This window comes from Sebastes fasciatus, chromosome 12 (assembly GCF_043250625.1).
Source record: "Sebastes fasciatus isolate fSebFas1 chromosome 12, fSebFas1.pri, whole genome shotgun sequence".
In the NCBI taxonomy this organism is placed as follows: Eukaryota; Metazoa; Chordata; class Actinopteri; order Perciformes; family Sebastidae; genus Sebastes; species Sebastes fasciatus.
In genome coordinates this window covers 23,006,925-23,019,625 of record NC_133806.1, presented here as the reverse complement: position 1 = coordinate 23,019,625, position 12,701 = coordinate 23,006,925, and the positions used below count along the sequence as shown (strand labels likewise).

At 41.9% G+C, this 12,701-nt stretch overlaps 1 long non-coding RNA gene across 2 annotated transcripts in view; it reads right to left on the bottom strand.

The window, feature by feature from the left end:
• Positions 1-12,701, bottom strand: part of LOC141779405 (uncharacterized) — a 127,238-nt gene that overhangs the window by 6,053 nt on the left and 108,484 nt on the right. For both annotated transcript variants that reach the window (XR_012596282.1, XR_012596283.1), the window contains exon 6: positions 4,119-4,175. This is a non-coding gene — a long non-coding RNA (uncharacterized LOC141779405). The remainder of the gene's footprint in view (positions 1-4,118; positions 4,176-12,701) is intronic.

Below are 12,701 nucleotides of genomic sequence, written 5' to 3'. Positions count from 1 at the left end.
TTGAAAATATATAATCATTTTAATTTTATGTTTACCCAGTTGTCCCCATTAAATTAGGAAAAGTCATTAAATATGAAGCAAAACAAATTATGTCAATCATTTATTTAGAGAAGTTAAACATTGAATGAGGTCAAACTGACCCTAAAGATAATAGGAGGGTTAAATGAAATCCCAATCCTGCCTCTTCCCCGTCTTCCTCTACTTCACTCCCTCATTCTGCTCTTTCTTTCTCAACTCATTTTGCTGCCTCACTTTCTCTCTCCAACCCTCCTCGTCCTCCTCCCCCATCCATTCTTTCTGTCAGTCTCTGTCTCTCTCTCTATGAGCAGACAGGCAGAGACAGGGAGACTGTTGTTGTGCTTGCAGTCTGACACTATCAGCTCATAAATCCCTGTCAACAGCTTGTATGTCTCCTCTCCTCTCTCGCTCCTCCCTCCCTCTCTCTCTCTCTCTCTCTCTCTCTCTCTCTCTCTCTCTCTCTCTCTCTCTCTCTCTCTCTCCTCCCTCCCTCCACTGGTGAAAGGAAGGAGTGGAGGAACCCAGTGACCTGCCAGTAGGGGTTTGACTGGCACAGCCGCACAGACACACACATAAACACACACATTTAGGAAAAGGAAACACATGTAGAGGCATGCACCCATGGATGTGAGATAGATAGATAGATAGACAGACAGATAGATAGATAGATAGATAGATAGATAGATAGATAGATAGATAGATAGATAGATAGATAGATAGATAGATAGATAGATAGATCTATGATTTCCTCCCTCTGTCTCCCTCTCTCTTCCTCCCTCCCCTATCTTTCTATCTTTCCCTCAGGCGATGTTTGCCGGCAGACAGTCATCACTGACAAGCGCTTCCTGTGGTTGGGGGTAAACACCTGGGTAATGAGGCCACAGTGCACAACAACTCCCCCTCCAAAAAAAAAAAAAAAGAAAACACCAAGGAACCCTCTCACTGCACGTGACACATGCCGGCACATAGGGGGCACACACACACACACACAGTCATGCATTCACACACATGCACACAAATACTGCAGAAAGTGCAGACATGCATGCACATAAACACACATACACATACAGAGACACATGCACATGCTTGGCTCAGACTGCTAAACAAGCAGTGAGCCAACCCAGCCGTGTCAGCCAAAACTCAATACCCAAACTGACTGCAGCAGTGTTGAAGGCACGCTGTAGCGAGCTGAGGTGAGGGGGAACCAACCGGAGTCAAGCTTCTTCTGTTCCTTCACCATCACTAATAGTTTATTCTCCAAACTTAGAAACAAAATCCCGCTCCCAAGTGTTGTCAGTGGGGGAAACTCAGTTTGAACATTTTGCAGTATGTCTACAATCTTGACTGACTGCAGTGCAAAGTTGTGCTGTGGTGAAGTGTGAGAGCTACTGTGGCGAAACTAGAGCTGTCAGTCTGACTGCAGTGTCAGTAACGCTGCGTGTCACTGGGAGAGTTTTTCTCTGTTGAATTGATGCCGAGGGGGGGGAGGAACTGACCAACCTCTTAGCGTTATAGATATGTCACTTGACATGATAATTAATGTATAATTGGAAACATATAGGAAACTTAATATGAAGTAAAATGATGGTCCTAATGGTTTTGTCAAACCTGTCTGTCATAACATAACTGGAGTCTGATGATAAGTCAATGAAAAATGTTGCAATATATGCGCATGTTTGCATAAAACTGCTTAGTTATGCATCCGTTGGCAGTTAATGCTCCAGAGTCCAGGATCTATTCACGCTCAGTCTTAGAACCCATCAGCTATCTGTCTGCCGACGGATAAGCCTCTGGGGCGCAATGTGCTATATTTCTGGGGTTCCGGTGTAACCAGCGGATATCCAGACGAAGACTTCCTTTTCCGTGTGCTGCTCAATCTTTACAGTCCGATTAGCAACTTGAGACGCGAGACTGGAGTTGTAGCTGAGAGACGACGTGTACGAGTGGGTTGTTTCACAAGTAGCCAGTTTACAAGCTAATTTTAAATCAATAAAAAGCTAAATCGTCGTGCATTTCAGTGAATGCTGCGTTCCGCCTCTTTTGCGCTCCACACTGACTGTTTACTTGCATTAAACCAAAGCCTGCTCGAAGGTGTATTTTTTCACTTTTAAAAGAGCAATGCCTGTATTTCCTATTGCTTGTCCTTGTTCTATGCTAGGCTAACACATTCCAGATCTATTGGACGTGCAATAAGATGATATCAATCTTCTCACGTGACTGTGGATTTGGCACAGTTGCTCTTCTTTTTCTTCTGTTTTTTCGTATTCCTCTCATTTTCGGAGAAAAGGTTAAGATGTCACATTCTCAAAGGCCTAACACAATTTAAGAGAATCGTTTTGAGGCAAAATAGATTTGGAAAATTTACCCAACAACTGCAACCAATTGTGCATTTCCATGCCACTCTTGTTCTGTACAATATACCCTACACTATCCAAATTGGTATTGTCACAAACAGAATGACATCTTTCTGCTCCACCGCCTCAAAAATATTGTGTGCGTATCAAAGCTTCAAGATTGTTCCGTGTCAAAAGCACTACACTGCAAGTGATTCACTCAAGAATCATCTTATTGTGTTATCTCTGGACAATACGGCGCTGCCTGCATCTCATGTGTCATAGGAACAACAGGGAAGTCTGTGGTGAATCATCGGCCCTGCCAGAGTGGCAAAGCTAGGAAAGCCTCTGAGCACTTTTAGTTTTGTAGAGGTTTTAATGTCCAATGGACGTAGAGCAAGGTTTTTGTTTTAAGTGTTATTAACTTTGGCAAAAACACCATGTATACTGTGCTTCTGCGTGCACACATTATGGCAATGTCTGCGCTCTGTATGTGTCTGTATGCATGTGTATGTGTGAGTGTGTGGCCCACACACGTCTTTGTGTGCAAAGGAAACGGCTGACAGTGAAAAATGTGACCAATTCTAATTTTAATTGCCAATGAAAAAAAAGGCCTCAATATTTATGGGCTCTGTCCAGATGAACTGACGAGAAGGGTTTAAGCATGAAAGCATATTCCTTATCACAATTAAAAAGTGCTTTAACATGACTGCAGTCCTTTGAAGTTAGATTAGCAGTAATATTGGACAGATCGGCCGCAGCTTCGAACAATGGGAACTGAATGGGGGGAAAATAAATTATTTAACAGAGCCAAAGGTAATGCTTCCCTTCCGTTGTCTCTTTTTTTCCCCCCTTGAATTAGCCTCATGCTATTTTTTGATAGATTTTCTTGTGTGGAACCGCTAATTTTTTATTTCTTTTCAACATGAAATTACTTCATGTGTATCTGAAAAAAATATGCTTTGGAGTCCAACCTGGGGACTTGATTGAAGGAACCAAAGAAGAAAAGGAGAAAAAAAGCTAATTTGACAGCCCAGTTTGGGATCCTTTTTAAAGCATTTGAAGCCTGGAGTGAAAGAAAAAAATCTTCTCGGTTGGTCATAAAGCACAGCGGCTGACTGACTGTAATCACAATGAGCTTTGAGTCCACATAAGTGTCTTGATTAGGGATCTGAAACCATATAGTAACTGTGTGAAGCAGCCATTTACACAGACAAACAGTGAAAGACACGTACACGCATACAAACAACTGTTGACTTGTGAATTCCCATCATTACAGAAGAGAAAAAAAAATGTCATTCAGCCCAGTCCTTACATAACGACATGCAAACCCATGGGAAGACACAGGGCTGCAACTGAGAGCTGTGTAATTAGAGAGAATGAGAGGAGACAGAAAGAGAGACAGAGCTTAACCCCAGGCGCAGAGACAGGAAGAGAGAGAGAGAGAGAGAGAGAGAGAGAGAGAGAGAGAGAGAGAGAAGGAGGGAAGGAGAGGTGACATGGTTGAGAAAAACCCTCCCATGTTAACCTGAAAGAGAAAAGAGAGAGGAACAGGGAGGGCAAAACAGCAAACAGAGAGCAGCTGCTGAGGATTTACGTGTTGTAAATAATTCATGTAATCAGCTGTAGGAGCACAGAGACACCGAGAGAGAGAGACGGAGACAATAAGAGGAAAAAAAAGTTTAGGGCTGCAGAGAGAAGGAAAGAGAGATGTGCAAAGACAGACAGGTATTGTAATAGACAACAAAGAGAGAGTGTAACACTTACCCTGATAGTCCTGTCTAGACCAGGTGATCTTCACCGCTGACTCTCACTCTGCCACACCTGAAAAAACAATCACTGTGTTTATTCTCTGGTTACATGCAGAGCTTCAGATTTCTGCTTCCAGGTTATGAATGACAACTAAACCTGTACAGGAGTGATTTCATGTATCCTTTGAACTGGTTGTCTGTGAGCTTTAGACATAATGCGAAGACTTTATTAGAGAAGATCTGTCTGCTTATAAAACCTGCTAGAGTGCATCTGGCCTGCTGACAAAAAGCTCACTGTGCCTTTACAACATTATATATGTGTATGTATTTATTTAAAACCCCCCTGGCAACAGTAATGTTCCATTTTAGGTCAAACACATGTTGCATGTGTTAGCGTTTCTTACTCTACTGTAGGTGCTTGTGCAGTATAGGCTAACGTGGTAAGGTGTGGGAGAGTGCATGAGCAGACTGAGTGACAACATTGACCTTCAAAATTCCACCTGTTATCACCCAAATGCCGTGGTGGACCAAAACGTTTCACATTTTGAACACGTTACAGTAAGAATATCAGTGAACTATACTTCCTGGTATGGGTATAAGTGTGCATAGGCCTCTAGTTTTGACTTCTACCATACTGTCTGGGACGTTGCACTCTGCAAAAACTAAAAGTGAGCAATGAAATGCCTGTGTGTCTTACTGACTCCACTAATAAGGTATTTATAGCTTCATATGCTGATTACAAATTTCCCCGCAGGCAATATTCTGAATATTATCATGGGAGCTGAACTGATACAGAGTGCAAAAACCCAACAGCAAACATATTACATATGTAACAGCAATTACGTATAACTACAGCTCGCCCTGTTTGAGTTTTATTTTTAGTATTCAGGTTGATTAAATGCATGGCAAGTAAATGAAGAGCCGTACTTAATGTGTTTTATCAAACTTTCTGCAGGATTAATCTCACTGTCTTCTTATGGTATATTCTTTACTTCACACAACTGGTGCAGTATAATCCAAGTCTCGTTTATCCTGACGTATGCTCAGTACTTCCCGAACGCATGCTACATCAATGAACTTATTGAAAGGATAGGATAGCCCCTTGAGATGTAGCATCTCATTTTCGAGGGGGTCCTATTTATGCATGCATTCTAAAGCTTAAGTGCGTTGCGCCCGCGCTTTGCTCGACGCAGTAATGGGTTTCAGAGCGCAGTGGTGCCATCGCGTTCTGTGTGAAAGGCTCTTTATGGTTCATGTCCGCAGGGGCGTTTTGGGGCGCGAGGGGTCGCGCTGCTTCCCAGCATTGGACGAACGCTTTCACTCAGGGCCGGCTTAAGGTATAGGCCATATAGGCCTAGGTCGCCACCTTTTTGGGGGCGCTGGTCGACCTCTAAAAAAAATAAATAATAATGACAATAATTTTTTAAAAATGCCAGTGGGCACCCTTCCTCGTTTTCTGCATTGAGGTAACAAATGAAAAAAGAAAGATTAAACTACACTTTTCACCCCTGTAACTCTCTTTCTCACACTCCATCTGCCCGGCCGCACTATATATATATTATATAGCGCTTTTCTAGTCTTCCGACCACTCAAAGCGTTTTACACTACATGTCAGCATTCATACAGTGATGGCAGAGGCTGCTAAGGTGCCGACTTTGCCCATCAGGATCTAATCTAAATATTAAATCACATACCAATGGCTATGCCTTCAGGAGCAATTTGGGGGTTAAGTGTCTTGCTCAAGGACACATCAACATTTGACCCGGAGCAGCCGGGGATCGAACCACCGACCTTCCGATTGGTGAACAACCTGCTCTACCCTCTGAGCCACAGCCGCACACATATATGTTAATTTGTATTTAAACTGACTAAATACTTTTAAGCCAACAATATCAGGGACCAATTGTTTATTTACATTGTAATAAATACAGTTATTTATGAAAATAAAAATCTGAATTTTTGTTTTAAAACCATTGTGATGTCTGATGTGCGTTGTGGTTTACGGGGCTAGGGTTAGGGTTCTGGGGAGGATTGAACTCGTGGGCTCCCGCTTTCAAATCGTCCAACATGGCGGCTCATTTCTTATATTTAGAAAATAATTCACTGAAATGTGTTTCTGGAATCGTATGTGAGAAAAATAGACCGTGCAGTTGCTGGATCTGTCTTCATTGTAGGTCGGCAGTGGTTAATTTACAAGTTTTTCGGAAGTTTCCAGAGGTGGCGAGTCACACTGCATGCCCCTGATTTGCATAAAGGAGCCTAGTCCTCAACTTTATGCAAATGAGGAGCAGCCAACATGATGCTCCGTCTCTGGAAACGCAACGCTGCGCTGCGCTATCAAAACGCATTGCACAGCTGCTTACATTGACAATGAATGGGAATCGTGAAAAAGGATGGATCCTGTGGACGCGTACCATTACCGTCTCTGCACGGACTCGCAAAGGACAAATAAAGCAAACAGCAATAAAAGGTTGCAAAATAACTACATAAAGATTTACAAAATGTCATTCCAGGTAACAAAATGTAATACATTGAGAAGTGCATTTTTATCCAGTATGATCTGGTTATACAGAGTCTGATGTCACCACTTGTCTTGCTCTCCTTTTTCCCCCCTGTCACCCTCTACTTGGTATACAGATGAAATCATAAAAAGCACATAAAAATAACAACCTCATTGCACTCATTGCACTCTTCCTTTGCTCAGTTCTGACGCCCGGGAGCTTTTTGAGAAGATGCTGATCCACAAATTCCCATGGGTTTGGTGGACTGGACCGGAGCCAGTGGAAATAGCAAACAAACACTGGAACTGCTGCTGTGTCTGATGCGAGCACAAAACAACCTCAAAGCCCTCATTCTCACACATCACATCTGTGTGTGTTGCGATTGTGCATGTGTTTGGGTGCAGTGCGTGAAAGAAAAGTGGGAGAAAGTGAGAAAGGGATTGTGTGTGTGATCGCGAGGGCCTAGAAGGCGTTTCAAAGGCATTACAGCATTAGATTTATGAGGGCATTCGCAGCAACGCTGGCAATTAAACAAAGATCCCAGCTCCTGTCAAAAGTTCACGTTAGGTCTTACTGTGGCGAGAGAGTGTGGGAGAGGAAGGATGGAGGGTAAAGAAGGAGGTGAGACTGGCGGACAAGAGACATTGAGAAAAAGAGCCGGGAGCAGAGGACACAAACAAAACACATTTCAAAAAAGGGGGTCGGGGGTGGGGGGATAAACCTCTCATGACAGGCCAAAGGCGAGAAAGGACACAAGCAACAATTCAAAGAGCAACCGAGAGAGACTGTTACCAGCTCTCCCCTCCCCTCCTGTCTCTCCGCCCCATGGTTTTAGCGGCCAAGCCCACACCACATTATGGGTCCCTGGGTTTTTCATAATGGCTGGGTGTGTTCTGATCCAGCTCTAAAGTCATCGGCAGTTAAATCCCATTCCTAATTAGTGGTGGGAACCAGAATGAGAAGGGGAGCAAGCAGATCGGTTGAGGAACAATTAAACATCAGTGAGGGAAAACAATATTTCCAAACGATATTTCACATCACGGGGTGTGATGGTGCCATATAAGGCGAATAACATGTACTCGTGACGCTGTAGATTTCAACTTACTGACATCTCTTCCTAATGGTTGAAGCTTGTTTTCTATGAGCACGTCTTGAGAAAAAGTCAAAGGATACAACTAAAATATGTAGCGATATGTGTGCAGAAATCTTTATTTTTAGTAAGCGCTGACATTTTAATGCTTTTCTTGCTCACAGAACAGAATGCTGTGGCGTGTGTGAGACCACTTCAAACAGAACGTCCCATTCAAAACACATTGTCTAATGACTAAATAAAGATATTCATCGGAATTCCTGTAACAATTTGAGATTGGGAGTTTTCAGCTAGCAGATGTATGCGGTGAGCAATGCTTTGAAGTCGACAAATGTGTTGAAAACGTGATATATACAGTAATTATATGCTAACATGCAGTACATTATGTGCACTCTGTGATGTCAAATGGTATTCCTGTAACTTAGTTCTTTGTTCAGATCACATTTTGGCTCAAGTAAGTGTTCTGTCTTACAGTGAATGACACACAGAGAGAACCATATGCACACTGACCTGTCCCAGTATAGCTGATGCTGATAATCTTATAGGAAGGACTATAGTAAAGATGTCAGTGATGATGTATGCAGTTTTAATTGTATGTACAGCAAAAAAAGAAGCCAGAAGTCCATCATCGAGGCAGACTGTTTTCTTAGTTCGACAAGTAGGCATATACAGCCCGTTCTCATTCCCGGGGCGTCAAATACCAACGCTTTGTCACGACCGTTGGCATTTTCTACTGACGCACAAAGCACCCTTTAGTGTCAGTATGAGATGCACCAGGCTTTCCATCAACTACAATGTAAATCCATCCCTGTCAATATGAAATGCTCAGGGAATTTGCTGTGGTGACATAGTTTAAAGAGCAAAAGAGACACACCACGAGGTGGATGGATCCAACAAACACAGGGCTTTCATCCAGGAGTTGGCTGTTCGTGTCCTATGTGTCACATTACAATCTGCTGATCGTTCATGTCCCGTGTTCACAATGTTCAGTGTCATTTTCACTGTACAAACGTAGTAGTTTTGAGCCAACCATTTTTCTAAGTGGTTTTGTTGCCTAAACCTACACAAGTGTTATTGTTTAATTCACAACATAGAGCATGTGTTCACTGCAACAGAAAAATGACACTGAGGGGTCTGACAAAGCGTCAGTATACGACGAGTTGGGATGAGAACGTGTTGGCATATACTGTAGCCTATTTATTTTTATGTTGACAGCATGTTGTGTTATTGCATTTTGAGATTATTTTCTATATATTGAAGTTCATAAATAAGTGTTTTGGCACGTCTGGCCGAGCGGAGCTATCAATGGTACCAAAAGGGGGATTTAATTCTGGCATGTTAAATTAGCATTTAACTTTTGTTATGTTGTGTATGATCGTCATAGAGAAGAGAGTGAAAATATTGCTAATTGATGAATTAAATTTTTAAAAATGCATAAAAATATTCCTGCCAATGCAATGGTTAAGTTCAAGTTCCACATCAGTTTCATTACAGTTCACAATGATTCTATAAATGTTACTTTAACAGCTGCAATAAATACTCTAATAGGTTTCGTAGTCTATAGCTATAGGCCCACTGTGGTTCATGATTTATTTTTATGAATAAAACTGTTTCAAAAACATCAGATTTTTTCACAAATCGTGCCCTGGGTAGACTGCCTGCAGTGTAGACTCACAAGTCAGTCTCTAAACGCTTTGCTCAACTAGATAAATTGGTAGTGAGACTACCTGCAGTGTATCTGCGTCCATAGGCAGCCCTAATTATATGTTCAGGGCCATGAGGCTCCTTTTCTTCTGATGTCACTTTCCTTCCCATTTACGGGTCAACAACAAGGCCTATGGAAAGGAGGCTGGGTCACGGGCGGACATGGGTCTTGGGGTTTGGGATATAACACATGCCCTTGGCTTACATTTATTTTTTATTTATTTTTTTATTTTTATTTTTATTTTTATCGTCGTTGTTGAGGTTGTTATTATTATTTCAATTGACAAGGAAAGAAATAATTTTTTTTCTTTCCTTGTCAATTGAAATTGATCAATTGTTTGTATATTCTTATAACTAAATTAAAAAAAGACAACACTGCTCAAGTGTTGTTTTTTTTTCTTTTTTTAAGGACGACGGGACCGGGAAAATGGCTTTAAAAATAATGGATACTGAGGGAGAAAAATAACCTGAAGGTGGCAGTAATGCAACACCTGCCGTAAAGAAAAGAAGAAGAAGACTCAACCCAGTGCATAAGATATATTTCGATAGGCTCCATCAGCTAACGGATAACGACAACTCCTTTCAACACGAATAAATAGATAAATAATCACAGAATACATTCATTGTTGGATTTATTAGTTTTATAAAGTCTCTAAAAAAGTCACTGTTGTTCCATGCTGGATGACAAAGCCTCTGAAAGGAATACGATTGCACCGGAGCGCTACCTGGACAACTACGATGGCGGCGGAGCGGAGGTAACGTAAAGTGTTTAGAGATACTCAGTAATTAGAGTATGTTGATGTCGTATACGACATCGCACAATTTTTAGAATATAGTACCTTTCAGATACAACAAAAACATATTTATTCGCAAGTTATTTCTTCTTGAGCCACTCTCTATCGCTGAAAACTGTCTTCATGAGTTGGATTTGCAACTATTGTGGGCTATAGCTACATCAACTATGACAAAAGAGGCTTAAAAGCTGACTAAACTCAGTGAAAAGGCTGCATATGTTAACAATTCACTGACTAGCTGTTGTAGGGCTGCACAACTAATCAAATATAGTAATCGCAATCACAATTTTGGCTTCCCACAATTAAATTAAGTGATCGCATGCAATATTTCAAAACGTTCAAAATGCTCCACTCATAGAAAAGGCTGCAGCGTATCAAATCAAGAGCTTCCTAAACTAACAGCTAGCCAGTGATTGAGATGTTTTGGCTTCACTTTTAGATGTAGATATTTTTTTATACAACCAATGTGTTTGTGATTAAGATTGAGAGCATACAATAGTTTAGCCAGCTCTTAATGTTTCTAATTTTGCTCTCTAAGTGCACCAGATTGATGCATTTAAAGGGACTGTTTGTAACTTCTTACACGTATAAATCAATCCAGGTCGGTGTCCCATGGGCACTCGCGTGTGGGTACGCTGTTCAGACAAGACTACACAACACAAAGGGCACGGAAGCACCCTAAATTGCAAAGTTATATCTAGCAAAGCCCGTCTTGCAAAACAGTGTTGGCCGCGGTCGGAGGACGCGGGGGAGACTGTAGCTTTGGTCTCCAGGGCCGGAGTCTCTGCTGTACTCTGCTCCTCTGCTCCTCTGCCTGCCTTCATTCACACAACGCGCTCGTTCTCGCTCTTTCGCTCCACCTCAGGTGCATGCACGCACATTACACACTGCAGAAGAGTTAGTTTAGATCTGACAATATCTAGTGAATGTACGGTGGACATTTGTGCAGTAATAAATGCTGCAGCTCCTCCAGAACAACAGAGGTTTTCCATGTCTTGTGAAGAGACGGAGCTCCGCAGCGAGAAACATTATCGTCTCCGACCAAAACTCCGGTGTCTCCCCTGTTCCCTCCAGCCACGGTCGGGAGGCTGAGGCAGGAAAATCCAACACTAGGATCAGCAGTGATTCATGGAGAGACCTTCGTCTGGTCAGCTAACATTACTTCCAAGCAGGTGAAATATAGAGTGATATTGTGGTTTTAGCTGACGTGTGTCGCCTCACTGTGTTGACAGATGCTCGCTCTCATTCACGTAGCGCGTGCACACGGGCGAGTGCAAGCAACAGGACAGTGACTTTCGTTGACTTAACGGCCAAAGGTGTCGCTGTTACAACCAATTTCTGATTCTTACAAACAGTCCCTTTAACTTTAAAATGTAGCTCGAAAAGGGTAGGGTGAATATTCCTGTATTTATTTATATTGTAGAAAAAAAATATATTGCAATGTTAGTTTTTTCCAACATCATACAGCCCTAATTTGTACATTAACAGGGATGTAGCACTGCATGGAAGTGAATGCATGCGCTGTTTATTTTAATGTGAAAGTGCAGTCATATAAATAAGTTGTCCCTAACATCAGTGAATAATCGTGATATCAATGTTGATTAAAATAATTGTGTTTGTCATTTTGGCCATAATCCATATACTGTCGCAAGTCACAGATGTGATGTTTTTTGATTAGCACTGGAGGGAGTTTTCGTAGCAAAATGCTAAACTGTTGTCTGACTGCACAGCCCTTCACTTTACCATATAGCATGTGTTTCTCAGCACACATGTGCAAGAGTTCATTGCCAGAAGCAGAAAGCTGCACATGCTGTAAATCTCATATGACACATATAATAACATTAGAGCTTGTGAAACTATTAGTTCAAAGACACTCTGCTCTGAGATGTGGCACAGTGATACAGCAATCTATCATCAGTCTGCTGCATATTGCACACTGTGTGAACTTATGTTTGTCTTTGTGTTAATTAATCGAAGCTGCAAGCATGCGTTCAGCTTTTAGATGAATGTGAGGCAAAAGAATCAGTTTTTGATGATGGGTCGCTGTTGGTCCTATAAAGTAAAATTCATCCTTTTGCTTGAAAAACAATTCTTTCATTTCTCTCTCTACTTGTCTTTTCTCGCTGCTCCCTCTCCCTGTCTTATAGTTTCCTCTCTTTAAGTGATTGTTCTTGTCAACACAGTGTTTCACAGTGTTGTGTTAGAAGCCAAATGTGCTGACTCGCAGCATGGTCGTGATGTCAACACACTGGAATGCACCTCCATCTCTACTGGAAGGGGTGAAAGGGCAAGTTTATGTTTTGATTGATTGGCAGCTGGTGTGTCAGACCACTGAGTGGTGGAATGTGTGCTGAAAGAAAGTGAAGAGAGAGAGAGAGAGAGAGAGAGAGAGAGAGGGAGATCATGACTGATTGACGGTACATACTGAGCAATTAGAGTGAGATTAATTGGTTGGTTGTCACTTCATTGGACTGTTATTAGCCTAGCTGCTCCTCTCTGGAAACCATTTA